Source organism: Hyperolius riggenbachi, chromosome 5, assembly GCF_040937935.1.
Source record: "Hyperolius riggenbachi isolate aHypRig1 chromosome 5, aHypRig1.pri, whole genome shotgun sequence".
In the NCBI taxonomy this organism is placed as follows: Eukaryota; Metazoa; Chordata; class Amphibia; order Anura; family Hyperoliidae; genus Hyperolius; species Hyperolius riggenbachi.
In genome coordinates this window covers 122239745-122261494 of record NC_090650.1, presented here as the reverse complement: position 1 = coordinate 122261494, position 21750 = coordinate 122239745, and the positions used below count along the sequence as shown (strand labels likewise).

The 21750-nt window shown below is 45.5% G+C and overlaps 1 protein-coding gene across 5 annotated transcripts in view; it reads left to right on the top strand.

Annotated features, from left to right (window-relative positions):
- Nucleotides 1-21750, top strand: part of GADL1 (glutamate decarboxylase like 1) — a 437687-nt gene that overhangs the window by 29148 nt on the left and 386789 nt on the right. Inside the window, exon 1 of one of the 5 annotated variants that reach the window (XM_068236210.1) lies at nucleotides 15138-15194. The exons of 3 other annotated variants lie outside the window; for them this stretch is intronic. The gene's annotated coding sequence lies outside the window, so the exon portion shown is untranslated. Of the gene's footprint in view, nucleotides 1-15137; nucleotides 15195-21750 lie in introns of those variants that run through there. One more of the 5 variants, XM_068236212.1, reaches the window with a different exon arrangement.

Sequence of the window (21750 nt, the reverse complement as noted above, 5' to 3'; positions counted from 1 at the left end):
CCGTGAGGAGTAGTCTGGAAATCAAATTTCGCAAAATGACCTGTGAAATCCTAAAGGTACTCATTGGACTTTGGGCCCTTTAGCGCAGTTAGGGTGCAAAAAAGTGCCACACATGTGGTATTGTCATACTCGGGAGAAGTAGTACAATGTGTTTTGGGGTGTATTTTTACACATACCCATGCTGGGTGGGAGAAATACCTCTGTAAATGACAATCTTTTGATTTTTTTACACACAATTGTCCATTTACAGAGTTATTTCTCCCACCCAGCATGGGTATGTGTAAAAATACACCCCAAAACACATTGTACTACTTCTCCCGAGTACAGCGATACCACATGTGTGGCACTTTTTTGCACCCTAACTGCGCTAAAGGGCCCAAAGTCCAATGAGTACCTTTAGGATTTCACAGGTCATTTTGCGGAATTTGATTTCCAGACTACTCCTCACGGTTTAGGGCCCCTAAAATGCCAGGGCAGTATAGGAACCCCACAAATGACCCCATTTTAGAAAGAAGACACCTCAAGGTATTCCGTTAGGAGTATGGTGAGTTCATAGAAGATTTTATTTTTTGTCACAAGTTAGTGGAAAATGACACTTTGTGAAAAAAACAATAAAAATCAATTTTCCGCTAACTTTTGACAAAAAATAAAATCTTCTATGAACTCACCATACTCCTAACGGAATACCTTGGGGTGTCTTCTTTCTAAAATGGGGTCATTTGTGGGGTTCCTATACTGCCCTGGCATTTTAGGGGCCCTAAACCGTGAGGAGTAGTCTGGAAATCAAATTCCGCAAAATGACTTGTGAAATCCTAAAGGTACTCATTGGACTTTGGGCCCTTTAGCGCAGTTAGGGTGCAAAAAAGTGCCACACATGTGGTATCGCCGTACTCGGGAGATGTATTACAATGTGTTTTGGGGTGTATTTTTACACATACCCATGCTGGGTGGGAGAAATAACTCTGTAAATGGAAAATTGTGTGTAAAAAAAATGAAAAAATTGTCATTTACAGAGATATTTCTCCCACCCAGCATGGGTATGTGTAAAAATACACCCCAAAACACATTCTACTACTTCTCTTGAGTACGGCAATACCACATGTGTGGCACTTTTTTGCAGCCTAACTGCGCTAAGGGGCCCAAAGTCCAATAAGCACCTTTAGGCTTTACAGGGGTGCTTACAAATTAGCACCCCCCAAAATGCGAGGACAGTAAACACACCCCACAAATGACCCCATTTTGGAAAGTAGACACTTCAAGGTATTCAGAGAGGGGCATGGTGAGTCCGTGGCAGATTTCATTTTTTTTTGTCGCAAGTTAGAAGAAATGGATTCTTTTTTTTTTTCTTTTTTTTGTCACAAAGTGTCATTTTCCGCTTACTTGTGACAAAAAATAATATCTTCTATGAACTCACTATGCCTCTCAGTGAATACTTTGGGATGTCTTCTTTCCAAAATGGGGTCATTTGGGGGGTATTTATACTATCCTGGAATTCTAGCCCCTCATGAAACATGACAGGGGGTCAGAAAAGTCATAGATGCTTGAAAATGGGAAAATTCACTTTTTGCACCATAGTTTGTAAACGCTATAACTTTTACCCAAACCAATAAATATACACTGAATGGGTTTTTTTTTATCAAAAACATGTTTGTCCACATTTTTCGCGCTGCATGTATACAGAAATTTTACTTTATTTGAAAATTGTCAGCACAGAAAGTTAAAAAAATCATTTTTTTGCCAAAATTCATGTCTTTTTTGATGAATATAATAAAAAGTAAAAATCGCAGGAGCAATCAAATAGCACCAAAAGAAAGCTTTATTAGTGACAAGAAAAGGAGCCAAAATTCATTTAGGTGGTAGGTTGTATGAGCGAGCAATAAACCGTGAAAGCTGCAGTGGTCTGAATGGAAAAAAAGTGGCCGGTCCTTAAGGGGTAGAAAGACTGTGGTCCTCAAGTGGTTAAGATAACAAAGCTATATACGTTTTTTTCTTGCACAGAACATAGATGTTAATCTGTATTGATCTGTATCCATTCTACTGGCTTCTTTGATTTTTTTTCTGGTGCAAGTTGTACTTTAATGTAAAACTGACCATTTCTTAATCAGTATGGCTTTATAGATGTTTGTTATATGATGCCTTTTATGTTAGTTTAAACAGCAATTTGTGATAAAGCAGAGCTGCATTAAACTTTGCTCAAGAATTTTAAATCTTATCTTTTCCCTCACCCTACCCTATCTGTATAAGACCTTTCCAACACTGAACAAGGAAGTGAGTACTCAACATACTTTAGGTTGTCACAGATTGATTAAGGTTTAATGAGCAGTTTCTAAGTTAAATAACTCTTAGGGCAAATGTAACACCCCCCCCCCCCACACACACACACACACTGCAGCAAAAGTGCCCCCTTATAGCTTTCCCTGGTGATCTAGGGGTTCCCCCTCATATAGCTTTTTCTGGTAGTCACCTATATATGGCTTTCCCCAGTGGTCTAATTGTTCCTCACCTTCCTTTATAAAGCTTTCTCTGATGGTCTAGTGCAAGGATTCCCAACCCTGTCCTCACGTACCAACAACAGCGCATATTTTGTAGAAATCCATTCCACAGAGGTAGATAATCAGCTCTGCTGAGACACAAATTACACCACCTGTGAATGTTTGTGGATATTTGCAAACCATGCACTGTTGTTGGTACTTAAAGAGAGTCTGAAGCGAGAATAGATCTCGCTTCAGACCTCATAGCTAGCAGGGGCATGCGTGCCCCTGCTAAAACGCCGCTATAGCGCGGCTTAACGGGGGTCCCTGTCCCCCCAAACCCCCTCCGTGCAGCGGGGGAGCGCTTCCTGGTTGGGGCAGGGCTAACCGCCGCAGCCCTGCCCCATGCGCGTCTGTCAGACGCGTATCTCCGCCTCTCCCCCGCCCCTCTCAGTCTTCCTTCTCAGTCTGATAGACGCGCTGGGAGGCAGGGCTGCTATTAGCCCTGCCTCCAGGAGGAAGATTACTAGCGACCATTTTACGACCAACTTTTGCGGGGGGTGGGTTGGGGGTGAAGGGACCCCTGTTAACACGCTGGATAGCGGCGTTTTAGCAGGGGCACACGTGCCCCTGCTATATATAAGACCTGAAGCGAGATTTAGTCTCGCTTCAGTGTCTCTTTAAGGACAGGGTTGGGAAGCCCTGGTGTAGTCGCTCCCCCATTATCGTGGCTTTTCTGGTGGTCTAGTGGTTTCCCTTCCCCCATATAGCTTTCCCTGGTGGTCTAGTGGCTACCCTCTTCCCCATTACATAGTTTTCAGTGGTGGTCTATCGGTCCTCCTTAATAGTCAGTTGCCACGACAACCTTGAAGATTTCCTTGGTAGGCTAGTGGTCCTCTTTCTTTCCCGCATGCAGAGGTTAGCAGCAGGAAGCAATGCTTAGACTAGATAAGTACCTCACCTCCTCTCCCCATGCCAGTGACAATCCAGCATCTACCCGGCAGGTACGCTCCCTCCTCCAATGTTCTGAGGCAGCAGATCTCTGTTTACCGATCAGCATGTGTTGTCTATGTTGACAAGTCACATGAGTGCCAATGCTACTGGATGGAGATGGAGATGCCGGAGGAAGGATGAGGAGCTCATTGCTGGACAGGTGAGTTGACACTTTTCACTTTGCTTCTCCCGCTTCTCCCTATCCTCCATCTTCACCCTGGGCAAAGGCCTGCCTTACCCACTTATAAAAACTGTCTCTTTCTTCAGAGCTGTATAAATACCAAAACAAAAAATGTTAAAAATAGTACATTTTAATGGCTAACTGAAAAGAGTCTCATAATGGCCAAGATATGCATTTAACTTTTTCTCCTGAGTTATCTCCAAGGTGATCATTTTCATATTCTCGTTAAAATAACTTTTAAGCATTGTACATTTAAAAAAAGTACCTAAAAGTTGGTGAAAAAATACTGTCAAAAATATTTTGGGTGTTTTCTTGCTTGCTGGTGGTTTAAAAGGCATTTCATGGCAAGTTGTGAAAATAACTTTTTGTGAAAAAGTGATCATCGCTGCAGAATGTTTGTTGTATGTTCCAAAGTGAGAAGAACATCATTGGGAGGGTGGGTGTTACATATCAATCTACAGCAATATGTACATATAGGAAGTATTTCTGATGCTAAAGGATAATTAAGGTAAAATTTAGTTCCTGAATAATGCATTATCTTCTACTATGTGTTGTTGCAGTCCCTCTTTAAGAAGGTGACTAGTCCCCTGAAAGCTTGCAATATAAAACTTTTATAGTAACGCATGAAAACGTATGATTTTTACAACATTGTGATTTTTATGCCTACATAATTCTCAGGCTGGCCTGGTACTGAAACATTTTGTTTAACTGTACAGCAGAGAGAGCTTAGCTGGTGTAAAACTGTATGCAGACTGGAGATGATACGCTGGGCACAATCAGACGTTTATTGCAAACCTGTATGTGATCCTTGTGCAGATACCCACTCATTAACTCCGCCAAGAAACAATAAGCTATAAAATGCATCAACAGAAAAGATCTCTGAACCAAGGGTTTAAAACACACCTGTGTCAAAAATGTGTTTAACCTCCCTGGCGTTCAATTTTCCCAGGATTTCTGTGCAAACAGTGATAAGATTACTATTATAACTTGCCAAAATGTGTCAAGCAAGGGTCTAGTATACAGTGCAGGAGAGTATTGATGTGTATGTACGTTTATACTGTTCACAGCATGTTTTTTTGGATGGACATTTCTGTCCATATCGCTAGGAAGGTTAATAAGATAAATGCGTGTAAGTTCTAATTAGAAAGTTGGTTTTCTGTTTCTTGAAGAAGTGGATATTCAGAGATACTAAAAGCCTGTAACTGGCCACTGGAGATGTAAACAAAGGCTCTGACAAAACCAGAGCTGCTGGCCAGTGAAAGAAAGGCTGGTGAAAATGGTTCTGATTGAGTTGTCCTTTTCTATACACTGGGAAGAGGATAGAGACAGCAGCCAACCCAATACACACAGAATTTCTGAAATTTAATGAATGAGAAACAGTACTTTTCAGTTTTGGTGGGAAAAAAAGTGTATATACTGTATGTATATATACTCACCTAAAGGATTATTAAGAACACCATACTAATACGGTGTTTGACACCCTTTCGCCTTCAGAACTGCCTTAATTCTACGTGGCATTGATTCAACAAGGTGCTGAAAGCATTCTTTAGAAATGTTGGCCTATATTGATAGGATAGCATCTTGCAGTTGATAGAGATTTGTGGGATGCACATCCAGGGCACAAAGTTCCCGTTCCATCACATCCCAAAGATGCTCTATTGGGTTGAGATCTGGTGACTGTGGGGGCCATTTTAGTACAGTGAACTCATTGTCATGTTCAAGAAACCAATTTGAAATGATTCGAGCTTTGTGACATGGTGCATTATCCAGCTGAAAGTACCCATCAGAGAATGGGTACATGGTGGTCATTAGTGTTGGGCGAACAGTGTTCACCACTGTTCGGGTTCGCCCGGATTTCGGGCTGTTCGAGTTCGATTCGGGCTTCGCCGGACACCTCGTGGTGTTAGGCCATGTGTTCGGCCATGCGGTCGAACGTATGTTCGGCCTGACAGCGCATGGCCGAACGTTCCCCGAACGTTTGGTTCGCGCTGTGATTGGCCGAGCGGGTCACGTGGTTCGGGGACAAACACGCGGCTCGCGCTGCGATTGGCCGAGCGGGTCACGTGGTTCGGGTAAATAAATACCCGAACCGCGTCATTTCTCCGCCACTTGCGTTTGGGTTTAGCTTTGGGTAGGCAGGCAGGTTAGACTCTCTCTCACCAGCTAGGCTAGCCAGGGCCCCCCAGCCTCCTATACTATATTTGCCACTGCACTGTAGTGCCAGTCAGCTCAGCGTGCGTTTACTGCTGGGATCCGTAGTACTTCCGTCCATCACCAGTATATATAGCATAGTATATAGCATTGTCTTCTATTGCCACTGTACTGCCGGTCAGCGTGTACTGCTGGGATCAGTAGTACATCCGTCCATCACCAGTGTATAATATAGTATATAGCACTCTCTTCTATTGCCACTGTACTGCTGGGATCAGTAGTACTTCCGTCCATCACCAGTGTATAACATAGTATATAGCATTGTCTTCTATTGCCACTGTACTGCCAGTCAGCTTGTACTGCTGGGATCAGTAGTACTTCCGTCCATCACCAGTGTATAATATAGTATATAGCATTGTCTTCTATTGCCACTGTACTGCTGGGATCAGTAGTACTTCCATCCATCACTAGTGTATAACATAGTATATAGCACTGTCTTCTATTGCCACTGTACTGCTGGAATCAGTAGTACTTCCGTCCATCACCAGTGTATAACATAGTATATAGCACTGTCTTCTATTGCCACTGTACTGCTGGGATCAGTAATACTTCCGTCCATCACCAGTGTATAACATAGTATATAGCATTGTCTTCTATTGCCACTGTACTGCCAGTCAGCTTGTACTGCTGGGATCAGTAGTACTTCCGTCCATCACCAGTGTATAACATAGTATATAGCATTGTCTTCTATTGCCACTGTACTGCCAGTCAGCTTGTACTGCTGGGATCAGTAGTACTTCCGTCCATCACCAGTGTATAATATAGTATATAGCATTGTCTTCTATTGCCACTGTACTGCTGGGATCAGTAGTACTTCCGTCCATCACTAGTGTATAACATAGTATATAGAACTGTCTTCTATTGCCACTGTACTGCTGGAATCAGTAGTACTTCCGTCCATCACCAGTGTATAACATAGTATATAGCACTGTCTTCTATTGCCACTGTACTGCTGGGATCAGTAGTACTTCCGTCCATCACCAGTGTATAACATAGTATATAGCATTGTCTTCTATTGCCACTGTACTGCCAGTCAGCTTGTACTGCTGGGATCAGTAGTACTTCCGTCCATCACCAGTGTATAACATAGTATATAGCACTGTCTTCTATTGCCACTGTACTGCTGGGATCAGTAGTACTTCCGTCCATTACCAGTGTATAATATAGTATATAGCATTGTCTTCTATTGCCACTGTACTGCTGGGATCAGTAGTACTGTATAACATAGTATATAGCATTGTCTTCTATTGCCACTGTACTGCTGGGATCAGTAGTACTTCCGTCCATCACCAGTTTATAACATACTATATAGCATTGTCTATTGCCACTGTACTGCCAGTCAGTGTGCGTGTACTGCTGGGATCAGTACAACCATAATGAAGAAATCCAGTGAAAGAGGGAGGGGCAAGGGAAGAGGTGTTTCCCCTGATGGTTCACGTAGAGGCCGCAGTGGAGCACCTAAGAAAACCCACTCAATACCACCCATGTGTGCCAGACAAACAACCCTCACTGATCCACAAGAGCAGGAACGGATAATGAATTGGATGACCTCTCAAGCGTCCAGCAGCGGGTTAAGCAGCAGCAGCACCAGCACATCCTTGTTGTCGAGGTCCTCTGCCAGTTACAAGGAGCCAGTGGGCACAACGGTGACAAAATCAGCAGCTACACCATGCACACAATGGCCGAATAACCAGTCCGAACAATTATTTCCGGACACAATGGCCTCTTCGGAGGAGCTATTCCCACTCCTACCCCCACAAACAATGGAACAGCCAGAAATGTTGTGCCCGGATTCACAACCATTGTGCGAGGTAAATGCACCACGCACTGAAATGCAAGGCGAGGACGAAGACACCCAAATCCCTGAGCAATGTGCGCAGGAATTTGAATTGCAGGAGGTCCACCAAGAACATCTTGAAGACATGGGAGTGAGGTGCGCAGAGGGTGTTCTGGGGAGCTCTAGTCCACTGCACACACACACAGTCACAGATGAGGAGATGGAAGAGGAGGTTTTGGACGATGTGGACACAGACCCGGATTATCGAGTACAACCTCGCTGTCGGGATAGCAGCAGTACAGATGAGTCTGCTGCAGAACCCACTGCTGCAAGAGTTCGCCGTGTGCCACAAAGTAGGCGGGGGCGGGGTATTTCGGACACAACAGGCATAGCCGTAGAAGTGAGACGCCAAAGAGGCACAAAAGAAACTCGCCAGCAAAGCAGGAGCTCAAAAGTATGGGCTTTCTTCGACGACTGCAGGGAGGATGTTACCATGGTGATTTGCAAGGTGTGCACTGTGCAGGACCCGACTGAGCAGGGAGAAAAATATCAACAACCTCTCCACCACCAGCATGCGCCGCCACATGGTAGCCAAACATAGCACTCTGTGGTCAAACACGCAAGGCCAGGGTAGCGGCTCGCTTCCAGCCCCCAGCAACACTGCCTCCGTTGTCACCAGACCCTCCTCAGCAGCAGCCCAGCCATTACGTGGTACACAAACATCCGTAGTAGACGACGATGTCAGTTTCCGCAACAGTCCTCTTGACGTTTCCCAGTCTTCAATGACCACGACAACAACAACCAACTGTCCTTCGGTGTGCGATCCTACGGTTCAGTTGTCTGTCCTGGAGATGTTAGAGTGCAAGAGAAAATTGCCAGCAAATGACCCCCGGGCCGTGGCACTAACAGCCAGCATAGCCAAGTTTGTGGCCTGCAAAATGCTGCCATATCGCGTGGTGGAGACAAACAGTTTCAAGCGCATGATGGCGCTGGCCATTCCACGTTACGTGGTTCCCAGCCGATACTATTTTGTGCGGTCTGCAGTGCCAGCGTTACATGAGCACGTGGTTAGCAAAATAACCAGAAGCTTGAAAAATGCCGTTGCCTGCAAGGTTCACCTCACCACAGACACCTGGACGAGTGCCTTTGGCCAGGGTCGATACATCTCCCTGACGGTGCACTGGGTGAACCTTGTGGAGCCTGGCAGCGACTCCTCACCGGCTACGGCGCGGGTGTTGCCCACGCCGCAAACTGCTGGACCGGCGTCCCTCAGAGATAACAGCAGCACCTACCTCGACTCTGACTCCTTCTCCTCCAACGCCTCTCAAAGCGGTACCTCATCCGGCATCGGTAACCCAGCAATAGGGTCGTGGAAGCAGTGCAGCACAGCTGTTGCCATGCGTCAGCAAGCCTTACTGAAGCTGATCTGCCTTGGGGATAAGCAGCACACAGGTGAAGAAATTTGGAAGGGAATCAAGGAACAGACCGATTTGTGGCTGGCACCGCTGGACCTGAAACCAGGCATGGTTGTGTGTGACAATGGGGGCAATCTCATTCGTGCTTTAAAGTTGGCTAAGCTAAGACACATCCCTTGCCTGGCACACGTTATGAACCTAGTTGTTCAGCGGTTCCTGAGGACATACCCAGGCGTGGCAGATCTTCTGCTGAAGGTGCGACGAGTGGCCAAATATTTCCGAAAGTCCAGTACCGCTTCGGAGGGACTCACCAAGATGCAGGAGCGGTTCAATCTACCGAACCATCGCTTGGTGTGTGACGTACCCACGCGCTGGAATTCGACGCTGCACATGCTAGCACGCTTTTGCGAGCAGAAGAGTGCAGTGGTCCAGTACATGACGGCGCAGTACCGAGGCGCATCAGGACAGCTACCAAGCTTCTGTGGATCTGATTGGGCCACCATGTTGGACCTCTGCCAAGTCCTCCAAAATTTTGAGCAATCCACGTTGCTTGTGAGCGGTGACAACTCTTCACTCAGCATTACGATACCACTGCTGTGTTTGCTGAAAAAATCAATGCTGCAGATCAAGGAAGCCGCAGTCAGGATGCAAGTGGGGGAATCTCAAGAGGACAACAATCAGCGTGATGATGATACCAACATCAGGCAATCTGCCTCAGGAAACGCTGGTCCTCCCGGCAGCTATGCTGAAGAAGAGGACGAGGAACAGCTGGAGTTGGAGCAGGACTTGGACGCCCCCACTGCCGAGGGACAGAGTGGTGCACGTTGGACTTCCATGATTCAGCGGGAATGGACAGCAGAAGAAGACGAGGAAGAAGGTGGGCGACGGCGTGATGCTGGTGATGATGATGAGGGTGCATCAAGCTCAGAAGAACATGATGAGGATTCTGTTAGGACTGTGGCAGACATGGCTCAATTCATGCTAGACTGCATCGAACACGACCCGCGCGTTGTTCGAATTCTGGACGACGTGGATTACTGGGTTTATACCCTTCTGGATCCACGGTGCAAAGACAATGTTCCCAAACTCATTGGAGAAACTGTCAGACAGGTCAAAATGGAAGAATACCAGCAGGCCCTTGTGGAGACATTAGAGAGGAGATTGACATCCTCCTCCTCTAGCCAGTTCCACGCCGACAGACTGACTTCCGCAAACCCAGGACGAGGAGGGGAACAAAGAACGCAAGCTGCAGCTAGTGCCCACAAGGGAATGGTATCGGCAGTGTCCTTGGAGTGGCAAAATTTTCTGACACCCATGCAGCAGCCCACAGAACAGCAATCGTCCAGTTCCACCTACAACACCGCTCGCCTGCAGAAGATGGTCAAGGACTACATGTCAGATGGCGTAGCCGTGTTGAACAATCCATCTGCACCCTTCAACTATTGGGTCTCTAAGCTACACACCTGGCACGAACTGGCAATGTACGCAATAGAGGTGCTGGCTTGCCCGGCAGCCAGCGTTATGTCGGAACGCTGTTTCAGTGCTGCCGGAGGCATCATCACAGATCGGCGTATCCGCCTCTCCACAGAAAATGCAGACCATCTGACTCAAATTAAAATGAATCAATCCTGGATTGAAAACGACTACGCAACACTCCCGGACCCCAACCAAGTAACATGAACAGTGAACATCTGTGATGGGTTAGCGTTTCCGGTCCCTGTTTATTGAACCTTTCATCTGTAATACATTTATGACTGCATGGCGGCAAAATGCATTGCTATCCGCACGCTTCTTGTCCTCATGCAAGGCCTGGGTTGTTGTGTCTCAAAGCGTGGCCTTCTCCTCCTGCGCCTCCTCCTGTTCCATCACGTGTGCTGCTGCTGGGTTAGTGTTGCCAGTCCCTTTTTACGGAACCTCTTATCTGTATTACATTTATGACTGCATGGCGGCAAGATGCATTGCTATCCGCACGCTTCTTGTCCTCATGCAAGGCCTGGGTTGTTGTGTCTCAAAGCGTGGCCTTCACCTTCTGCGCCTCCTCCTGTTCCATCACGTGTGCTGCTGCTGGGTTAGCGTTGCCGGTCCCTTTTTACGGAACCTCTTATCTGTATTACATTTATGACTGCATGGCGGCAAAATGCATTGCTATCCGCACGCTTCTTGTCCTCATGCAAGGCCTGAGTTGTTGTGTCTCAAAGCGTGGCCTTCTCCTCCTGCGCCGCCCTCCTCCTGTTCCATCACGTGTGCTGCTGCTGGGTTAGCGTTACCGGTCCCTTTTCCTGGAACCTCTTATATGTATTACATTTATGACTGCATGGCGACAAAAAGCATGTTACCTGTGCAAAGAAAAATGACATTTTCCGCATTTAAAAGACAGTTTTTCCTTTGAAACTTTACAATCAATTTTCTCAAAAACTATAAGCTCTTTTTCAAATATTTTTTTTCCTCTTGTACCCACTCCCAAGGTGCACATACCCTGCAAATTTGGGGTATGTAGCATGTAAGGAAGCTTTACAAAGCACGAAAGTTCGGGTCCCCATTGACTTCCATTATGTTCGGAGTTCGGCGCGAACACCCGAACATCGCGGCATGTTCGGCGAACGTTCGCGAACCCGAACATCCAGGTGTTCGCCCAACACTAGTGGTCATGAAGGGATGGACATTGGTCAGAAACAATGCTCAGGTACCCCGAGGCATTTAAACGATGCCCAATTGGCACTAAAGGGCCTAAAGTGTGCCAAGAAAACATCCCCCACACCATTACACCACCAGCATGCACAGTGGTAACAAGGCATGAAGGATCCATGTTCTCATTCTGTTTATGCCAAATTCTGACTCTATCAAGACTCATCAGACCAGGCAACATTTTTCAAGTCTTCAACTGTCCCCTTTTGGTGAGCTGGTGCAAATTGTAGACTCTTTTTCCTCTTTGTAGTGGTATCCGGTGGGGTCTTCTGCTGTTATAGCCCATTCGCCTCAAGGTTGTGCATGTTGTGGCTTCACAAATGCTTTGCTGCATACCTCGGTTGTAACGAGTGGTTATTTCAGTCAACGTTGCTCTTCTATCAGCTTGAATCAGTCGGCCCATTCTCCTCTGATCTCTAGCATCAACAAAGCATTTTTGCCCACAGGACTGCCGCATACTGGATGTTTTTCCCCTTTCACACCATTATTTGTCAACCCTAGAAATGGTTGTGTGTGAAAATCCCAGTAACTGAGCAGATTGTGAAATACTCAGACCTGTGAAATACTGTGAAATACCTGTGAAATACTCAGTCTGGCACCAACAACCATGCCTCGCTCAAGGTTGCTTAAATCACCTTTTTTTCCCATTCTGACATTCAGTTTGGAGTTCAGGAGATGGTCTTGACCAGGACCACATCCCTAAATGCATTGAAGCAACTGCCATGTGATTGGCTGATTAGAAAATTGCATTAATGAGAAATTTAACAGGTGTTCCTAATAATCCTTTAGGTGAGTATATATATATATATATATATATATATATATATATATTTACATTATTATTATTAGTATTATTATTATTATTATTATTATTATTTATTGTATTTAACAACATATTACGCAGCACTGCACAATAGATAAATGGGTTAACATACAATGTAACAATGTAGGACATACAGAGACCTCACAACAAAACAAGATCATTCAAACGATTTGATAACAGTAGTTCAGTGTCTTTTTCCAAAATAGAGACTGTTCTAGGGCTTGATTCACTAATGCATGCTAAGTGTTAGCACAAGAGTTTGCGTGCGTAAAGTTTCGCTTCATGCGTAAAGTTTTGCGCGCAGCGCTTCACGTGCAAAATCAGCCGCTATGCATGCTAAGTAGCTTGATAAGAAATGACTTCACGGGCAAAGGATACTGCGGGCTGCGGCTGATTTTGCACGCGAACGAAACGTAATGGAACAGAACAGCAGCAGCTTTGCAGTGCAAACTACTTAGCACCCTACTTTGCACGTGCAAAGCCTTAAAGAGACACTGAAGCGAAAAAAAATTATGATATTATGATTTGTATGTGTAGCACAGCTAAGAAATAAAATATTAAGATCAGATACATCAGTGTAATTGTTTCCAGTACAGGAAGAGTTGAGAAACTCCAGTTGTTATCTCTATGCAAACAAGCCATTAAGCTCTCCGACTAAGTAAAGGCCCATACACATGCCGGATTTTTGCGAACGACCGGTCGTTTGAACGTTCCACCGTTCAGTCGTTCGCACGTCAAATCCGACGTGTGTACAGACTATCGTTCGGGTGATAAGACTGGTTTCCAGCGATCCGCCGGGCGGATCGCTGGAAAACAGTCTTATCATGCGAACAATAGTCCGTACACACGTCTGATTCCGCGTGCGAACGACTGAACGACGGGACGTTCAAACGACCCGTCGTTCAGAAAAATCCGACGTGTGTATGGGCCTTTAGTCGTGGAGAGGGCTGTTATCTGACTTTTATTATCTCAACTGTTCCTGGACTATTTACTTTTCCTCTGCTAGAGGAGAGGTCATTATTTCACAGACTGCTCTGAAAGACTCATTTTGAATGCTGAGTGTTATGTAATCTGCACATATTATAGAATGATGCAATGTTAGAAAAAACACTATATACCTGAAAATAAAAGTATGAGAATATTTTCTTTGCTGCTAATCTTCTAGTAATTATTCATAGTACACAACCAATTCACTAAATCATATTTTTTTTTCGCTTCAGTGTCTCTTTAACACGTGATAACTTAGTTATCACTGGTTAGTGAATCGAGTCCCTAGTCCATAAGAGGGGTGACAGACAGTGAGATTGCATGCTCAAGCTGGAAACACTGTGGGGGGGAGGGCCCTGCGAGAGGCTTACAATCTAAAGGGTGGAGGTAGAAACAATAGGTGCGTCTGTTGAAAGGGTGCCCAGAAGAGCATATTATGGTGCTGATGTAGACGAGTACGTGAGCATGGATACATCCCATACAAGCTGATATTCCCCAGGGAATTCAGAGCTTGTGGGAGTGGAGCTCTGCCCCTTGAGCGATACCAACTCACATACTGTAGTCTATAACAAAATAAAGTGATCCCATAAATGGCCCTGACATACATAGGAAATGTGGTGGCAATATTTGGAGATTTTGCAATCAACTTGGAAACTCAGCGATACGGACATCAATGCTATTAACAAAACACTTTATTAAGCAATTTCCAGATTTTCTGTTTGAACTCGGAAACTTAAAAATTGGAATTTATGGGAACTCAGAACCTCATCTCTACTGTTGGACATGAGTCTAAACACTACAAAACAGTTATCTGAGCTTCTACCAAATTGTCACCTGTATAAAATTAATGTAAAACTGGACAACACACGTAACTAGCATACAATAAACAAACCAAAATGTCATTTCATCAATCATGTTTAAAATACATACAACTACCAGCTGCATTTGTTACATGCTTTCAGTTTCCACACTGTCACTTTTGGAAACCAGCATCTTTATTTAGCACTGGTATTTAAACAATGGGATTCTGGTAGTAATGGTCAAGGCTGCTTAAATATCTAGAGGTCATGTCAATTTATAACTTAATGCCAGGCTGGTGATAGATAATGCATGTTTCAAATTATATCTTAATAAATATCATTCAGAACAGAACAGCTGTTATTTGCTTAGTTTTCTTTGTTGTACATCCTTAAAACAAATTCGTAGTACAAGGTACAGTAACAAGAGAGTATGGTAAGCACACAGGATAAACAGGTCTTGGGATTGAACTTAATTGGCAGTTGCATGTAGCAGCCCCAGGGTACATGACTGCATTGGGAAACGTTCCCCCTGTGGAGACATGTTGGTTGGCTGCCCCCCCAACCTCCATTACCAGTGAGGGGGGAGCATACCATGAGCTAGTGAGACCCAGTCCTGTACATAATACAGAGCAGCAGCAGCAGAGTGTTATACATTATCTGCTCCCCATGGAGATACAGGACCCTCTTCACTTCCTGTTCATTTTGCAAGTGCCGTGCAGCCAGTCAATCACTATGCAGCTTCAGTCCCATGTCATGTGACAGGAAAGAAAGCTGCTTGGTGATCACCTGACTGCACAGTACTTGTAAGCTGAAAAAGAAGTGAAGAGGAGCTGTATTGCACACAGGAACAGGTAATGTGTAATATTCTGCTCCGCTGCCCCCTCAACTCCTGCTCCTGGGCTCCCAAGGCCCCATACAATGGTGGTGATAATGGAGGCTATTGTTGTGCCCTTGGGCTCAGCATGCTAAAGACACAAGAAACAACAGTTTCAATGCTCAATTATAGGAGAGAAAAAGTCTGTTCACTTTCTAGCCACACCGGAAGCAAAGTTTTGTGAAACACTTACCAGACTGTGCACTCTAACACACGCTGCCACATCTCCACTCCCCAGAGTCACTCAAGCAGCCTGATAAGTATTGCTATTTTTTCACTTGCAACTCTTATATGTCGGGACTCTCCTACTGAGTGACAATGAATTGCTCAACAGTGACAGACTTTTTCTTTCCTTTTGTTGAGCAAATCTATAGTACTATGCAAACGTTTCAGCCTGTAAAGTGGGAATGCTTTTACTAACAATTCCATGCACAGATTTCATTAAAGGACCACGATTGCAAAAAACTGTAATATCAAAATAAGACAAATAACATTGATATTGTGCTTTTCTCCTGGCAGACTCAAAGCACCAAAGCTGCAGCCATTAGGATGCACTCTATAGGCAGTAGCAGTGTTAAGGAGTCTTGCCCAAGGTCTCCTACTGAATAGGCACTGGCTTACTGAAGAGGAGGAGCCAAGATTTGAACCCAGGTCTCCTTTGTCAGAGGCAGAGCCCTTAAAGAGAGCCTGAGGTGGGCTCAAAAAATAAAAAAGTAGGCTACCTGATCCGGGGGGGCTGAGCGGATCAGGTAGCCGCAAAAACCACCGCTCCCCGCAGTTCCTATCGATGCAATGGCCCACTTCCACTTTGGTGACCTCTGGGTCACGATGCTGCACTGAGAGTCTGTGTGTCCCTCATAGCGTGCAGGGAGGTGGGGAGTGGCAGGGGGCGTGGCCAGGGAGAGAGAGCTGCCCAATTGCAGCTCTGGAAATCATGTAGGAACGCCCCTGATGGGCGTTTTGAACAGGGAATCCCTCTTCCTGGGTTTACCTCTAAGAGAGCAACAAATATTGTCACTAATCTCGGAGGGCTATAGTGCGGTGGTGTGGGGACACAGAGGCATGTTATGAGGCTGAGAACATGCCTCTGTGTCCCATCTGCCCCCCCTCTCCCCATCTGCCCACCTTGGGTTCTCTTTAACCAGTACACTACAGTTAAAGAAATGATTACTCCCAGAGTAAAATGCACTATAAATTACTTTTCTCCTATGTTGCTAACACTTACAGTAGGCAGTATAAATTTGGCAGGATTTAGACTAGTTCATCTCCTCTTGGGGAATCCTAAGTATTTCCTGTATACTTTACAAAAAAATAAAAAATGCCATCTGGCCTCGCTATTTATTTCCACCCTATTTTTGGCAGTTGGACTCAGCAACGGACATTCAGTGTTTTTGAAAAAGAAAATTACTCTGAGAATCCTCCATGAGGAGATGCATCACTCCAAAAGCTATGAGATTTTTACCACCTGTTGTAAGTGACGACTTAGAAATAAATGTATTTATAGTGCATTTTACTCTGGCCCAAAAGTACATTTTAAAATTCACAATTTTTCATGATGGGGTCCTTTAATTAAGAAGGAGGCGCAGCACTTTTTTTTTTATTTATTTTTTTTTCAAATCATGTAGCTAGCCTAGCGCTAGCTACATGATAGCCGCTGTGCAGCGGCATCCCCCCCACCCCCCTCCGATCGCCTCCGGCGCTCAGCGCAAGCAGGAGATTCCATTCAGAACGGGATCTCCTGCTTGGCTTCCCCCGTCGCCATGGCGACGCTCGTCATGACATCAGAGGGAGTCCCGATCCACCCCTCAGCGCTGCCTGGCACTGATTGGCCAGGCTGCACAAGGGGTCTGGGGGGGGGCTGCTCGGCACGGCGGGTAGCGGCGGATCGGCAGCGAGCGGCGGCGATCGGAAGTTACACGCAGCTAGCAAAGTGCTAGCTGCATGTAACAAAAAAAAATTATGCAAATCGGTCCACCAGGGCCTGAGAAATCCTCCTGCGCGCCATACCCCGAGCTCAGCTCGGGATTATCGCCCAGGAGGTTAAAGAGAACACGAGGTGGCATTTCATTACGTTAGTGGGGCACAGAGGCTGGTTGTGCACACTAACACCAGCCTCTTTTGCCCCATCGTGTGCCTCAAAGAGCCCCCTGCTCGCCGCTATAGCCCCCGCAGTGCTGGCGACACGCAGCGCATCGCCAGCACAATGTTTACCCTAGCGCTGTCTGTCAGCGCCGCTCCCCCGCCTCCTCCACATCGTCGCTACCCACCTGCGTCCCTTCCCTCCAATCAGCGGGAGGGAAGGGACGCGGGCGGGTAGTGGCGATGCGGAGGAGGCGGGGGAGTGGCGTTGACAGACAGCGCTAGGGTAAACATTGTGCTGGCGACACGCTGCGTGTCGCCAGCACTGCGGGGGTATAGCGGCGAGCAGGGGGGTCTTTGAGGCACACGATGGGGCAACAGAGGCTGGTGTTAGTGTGCACAACCAGCCTCTGTGCCCCACTAACGTAATGAAATGCCACCTCGGGTTCTCTTTAAGAAAATTCTGGTAAGTGTAGCAAAAACTAATCTCAGTAAATTAATTCTATAATTTGAATAAGCACCACTTGCTTTCAGCAGAATATCTATTTTTTAAATCCAAAGACTTTATACTATTATGTCATATTCAGCTGTCACACCCTAGAAATGCAAAGTACAATTAAGAACAAAACAGTTGTATGAATAAGGCTGCGATTCATCAAAGAAAATAAGGGGTTTACCAGTGACAGTATTACATGATGTAAGAGTATAAAAAGTCGGAAAATGTCACTGTAACAATGACGACTCTTTTGCTTTTCTAAAATAATAAAAATAACAACTTTTAAGCAGAGGTCACATTAGCCCTATTTGCAACATTTTTTTGCAAAAGGAAAACACATCAGAACTGACAGCCCACGTAAACCAGTGGGGTCCCTTACATCTTATGCCTTTGTTCCATTTGCAGGGAGAAACAAAATTAAAGCCAAGGTTTTTTTTTCACAAACAGTATATGTTTGTGTTTTTGTCTTAAATACATTATGTAGCGTCTGTAGTCACGTGTATTTCAACGCAAACAAATATTATTATAATATAGATTCAAGTTAACCACTTGAGGACCCACCCTTTACCCCCCCTTAAGGACCAGCGCTGTTTTAGCTGATCTGTGCTGGGTGGGCTCTGCAGCCCCCAGCACAGATCAGCGTGCAGGCAGAGCGACCAGATCGCCCCCCTTTTTTCCCCACTAGGGGGATGATGTGCTGGGGGGGTCTGATCGCTCCTGCCTGCCGGGTGTTGCGGGGGGGCACCTCAAAGCCCCCCTCCGCGGCGAAATCCTCCCCCTCCCTCTCCTACCTGCCCCCCCCTGGAGATCCGGGCTGCACAGGACGCTATCCGTCCTGTGCAGCCAGTGACAGGCTGTCTCCTGTCACATGGCAGCGATCCCCGGCCGCTGATTGGCCGGGGATCGCCGATCTGCCTTACGGCGCTGCTGCGCAGCAGCGCCGTACAATGTAAACAAAGCGGATTATTTCTGCTTGTGTTTACATTTAGCCTGCGAGCCGCCATCGGCGGCCCGCAGGCTATTCACGGAGCCCCCCGCCGTGAATTGACAGGAAGCAGCCGCTCGCACGAGCGGCTGCTTCCTGATTATTCAGCCTGCAGCTGGCGACGCAATACTGCGTCGCTGGTCCTGCAGCTGCCACTTTGCCGACGCACGGTATAAGCGTGCGGTCGGCAAGTGGTTAAGAATGAATCTACAGTCCCTATCTTGTTCATTAAAGGGGCACTATGGCGAAAAATTATAACATTTAATATATGTGCAAACATATACAAATAAAAAGTACTTTTTTACAGAGTAAAATGAGCAATAAATTACTTTTCTCCTATGTTGCTGTCACTTACAGTAGGTAGTAGAAATCTGACAGAAGCGACAGGTTTTGGACTAGCCCATCTCTTCATAGGGGATTCTCAGGGATATATTTATTTTTAAAAGCACTTAGTGAATGGCAGTTGCGCTGTCCAACTGCCAAAAAACTGTGTAGCAAGCAGGGAAGCTGTCCAGCATCAATGTATAAATCTTTTTTGGGAATATATTTATAAAGAATAAAAGCCTTGCTGAGAATCCCCTATGAAGAGATGGACTAGTCCAAAACCTGTCACTTCTGTCAGATTTCTACTACCTACTGTAAGTGACAGCAACATAGGAGAAAAGTAATATATGGCTCATTTTACTCTGGAAAAAACATACTTCTTATTTGTTTATGTTTGCACATATTTTAAATGTTACAATTTTTCGACATAGTGCCCCCTTAAGCAGGGATTACCAGTGTCAGTAAATTAACATTTATCCTACCATCTTCTTTTACGGTTAGTAGAATATCTGTAATTTTACCAATATTCTACTACCACTTACCCTAACCTAACTCTCAAAATACCCTTCCTCTACTTACCCCTAACACTAACCCCCCTACACACACACACACACACACACACACACACACACACACACACCTATGTCCAACACTAACCTTCCCATCTACACCTAACACTAACCTTCAATGCTATCTTACACTAACCTCCCCATCTACACCTGACACTAACCTTCAATGCTATCTAACACTAACCTCTCCATCTACAACTAACACTAACATTCATATCTAGCACAATCATGCGTCTCCTACCACTAATTTTAAAAGCCAGTATTGTGAAGTTACAGCACCTGCTATAAGTGCAATTTAAGCGGCTCCCAAATTACCTCCTGGCTCTACCATAGCTGCAATTTCTAGATCTCTGTCTAAATTAGCTTATCCATTCTCATAGACTCAAGATGGCAATGATTAAACTTCAACTAAAGTGTATGCCCAACATCATAATCCTATAAGTTATATCCAACTTGAAATTGTAACCCATAGGTAATAACTATTTACAACTAATTAAAACATAACTGGAGGAGCCCAATGCATAAAAGATAGGCTAATAAGCTGTTAATATTATAAAAAGAGAGGTAATCTTACCTTTCTGGAAGAATTTGGACCAGTTTATTGAAAAAGTTATTTTATTCGAACACATAAAAATTGACGTGTTTCGCGGGTCAGGTCAGTGAAAAAAACAGGTGCCTTAACTGCTATGGCAGTGTAGCAAGCAAGAGCGCCCCTCTGTCAGAGAGAGAGAGAGAGAGGGGAAAATATGCTTGATACACAGCCATATCAGTTAAGGCACCTGTTTTTTCACTGACCTGAGGAAGCAAGCAAGCACTGACGAAATTGTCAATTTTATGTGCTCGACTAAAAGTGTCTTGTCATATCTCTTTACTTTAGAGGTGATAGTTTTTTAGTTGTCCTAAAGAACTTTGGAGTGCAACCACCCAGTTCCTGTCACAGACCTGAAAAACCGAGCGAGAACGTTTACCTTACCACCTGCTCTGATGGTGGTTGCAAGGATTTGCAACCCACCTTTGTTAGTAAATACATCCTTAGCAATTTGCTTTTCTGAATCTTTCACAATTCTGCACCATAGAGTAGAGATGGCCCAAACGGTTCCCGGCGAACTTCGGTGGTTAGCGTTCGCGAGCGAATGCGAACTTTTCCGGAAGTTCGATTCGCCCCCATAGTGCATCATTAGGGTCAACTTTGACCCTCTACATCACAGTCAGCAGGCACATTGTAGCTAAGCACGCTACACTCCCTCCTGGAGCCCCACCCCCCTTATAAAAGGCAGGCAGCATCCGGCATTTCACTCACTCGTCTGCCTGCAGTAATTAGAGAAGGGAGAGCTGCTGTGCAGAGACCTATAGGGAAAGTTTAGTTAGGCTCTTATCGGCTTCTTAGCTTGCTGCTTGCTGATTCTTATTACTAAAAAAGCACCCCTTTAACAGCTCTTTTGAGAGCTAATCTAGTTCTTGTGATCTATTTTTTTTGTGTGTGTGAGTGTCCCACAGACAGTTGTGTTGCATAGACAGCCTTGGTAATTCCTACTGTGTGTGCCACTGCCAGGCCCAGCACATTCAGTGACTACCTGTGTGTGTGAAAGGTGCACATTGTAATACCCATCACTGCATATACCTACCTGTTGTTCACAGTGCACCCACCTACCTACATGAGCGCACACAGTGTCACTGTGCCTGTCCGGTACCTGTCTGTGTGTGACAGGTGCACATTATAATACCCATCACTGCATATACCTACCTGTTGTTCACAGTGCACCCACCTACCTATGTGAGCGCATGCAGTGTCACTGTGCCTGTCCGGTACCTGTCTGTGTGTGACAGGTGCACATTGTAATACCCATCACTGCATGTACCTACCTGTTGTGCCACAGTGCACCCACCTACCTACGTGAGTGCACGAAGTGTCACTGTGCCTGTCCAGTACCTGTCTGTGTGTGACAGGTGCACATTATAATACCCATCACTGCATATACCTACCTGTTGTTCACAATGCACCCACCTACCCATGTGAGCACATGCAGTGTCACGGTGCCTGTCCGGTACATGTCTGTGTGTGACAGGTGCACATTGTAAT